The sequence below is a fragment of the Gavialis gangeticus genome, unplaced genomic scaffold (assembly GCF_001723915.1).
Source record: "Gavialis gangeticus isolate Ggan-Ray unplaced genomic scaffold, GavGan_comp1, whole genome shotgun sequence".
Classification (NCBI taxonomy): Eukaryota; Metazoa; Chordata; order Crocodylia; family Gavialidae; genus Gavialis; species Gavialis gangeticus.
Genome location: NW_017729018.1, coordinates 12,387,851 through 12,389,196, shown reverse-complemented (window position 1 = coordinate 12,389,196; position 1,346 = coordinate 12,387,851).

Genomic DNA, 1,346 nt, shown 5'->3' with positions numbered 1-1,346 from the left:
CCCGCTCCCCCGCCCCCGCCCCCGCCCTGCTCCCAGCGCAGGCCGCCGGCTCCTGGGATGCACCCGCTGCGGGAAGGGGCCCGTCCGGGATGCCTGCCGCTGTGCCCACCGCGCCCTGGCCGGGGGGGCAGATACCCCCTGCCGAGGCCTGCTCCCCCCACCCCGCATCGCTCGCCGGGGGTGGCCCAGCCCGTCCTCCTTTCCCTGGTGCCCGGCTGGTGGAAGCAGCATCGTGCCCGCCTCCCAGGCTGCCCGCACGCTCCTCCCGCCTGGGCTCCGGGCTCCTGGGAGGCGCCAGCCCAGGGACCCGTGCTGGGCCAGGACAATGGCAGCCTTGTGTCCCCCCCGGGGTCGTCATGGCGATGAGATTCCTCCGTGATGGGAGACACAGGCCTGACATTCTTCTCCTGGGCCGTGGCCACCCCCCGGACCCTCGCCCCACTGCCCCCTTGCCAGGAGGACACAGCGGGCAGCTGCCAGGGGGAGAGCTGGGTGCCACCCCCGAGCCCTGGGTTCAGGAGACCCCTATCAGAGGTCCCCCATCCGAGGGCAACGCTTTATCTCCAAATAAAATGCAGCAATCTCTTGCCCCACCCGATCCCTCAGCCTGGGGGGTGGGAGCCCAGGGCTTGGGGCAGGCCGGGGAGAAGGGGCACCGGGAGAGAGGGAGCAGCCCAGGTCGCAGAGTAGGTCAGTGGCAGAGCTGGCACCAGCCCTGGGGCTCCTGCCTCCCCTAGGACGCCCCTTAATGCCTCCCTCATCCTCCTGCTGCCTCTCCTCGAGCCGCCTGCCCGCCAGTGTCCCACGCACCTGGCATCTCCCCCGCCCCCTCCAGAAAGGTCCCAGGGCATGTCGTGATCTCCCTGGCAGCTGCCCAGGCCTGAGCACGGCAGCATCTCGCCCCAGGACACTGCCCGAGCGAGCGAGTCGGGGAGAGAGAGGACGGCCCGGAGCCCTGCTTTGCTCAGGCCCCAAAATGCAGCCACCTCTGGGGCTGGGCAGGGCGGCACACAGGAACGCGGCGCGCTGCGCAGGACCTGCAGGAGCATTTTTCCGAAAGGAGCCAGTCTCACCCCTGTCAGGGCCCCGCGCCGACGCTGGCCCACCAGGACGGGAGCGTGCATGCAGACCCCCGGCAGCAGGGCCTGGCCTGAGGCGGAAGCGCGTCTCCAGCCTGAGTCATCCCAGCCGGTCCCTTCCCTGCACCTGCAGTGCGACCCCGAGCCCCTCTCCCCCCGCGCACCTACCTCGGGTGCCCCCGGCAGGTCCAGCGCCTGCTCCGCACCGGAGCGACAGCGGCCCTTGCCCCGGCTCCCCGCGGCCGCCGCTCCCGTGCTTCCCCCGCG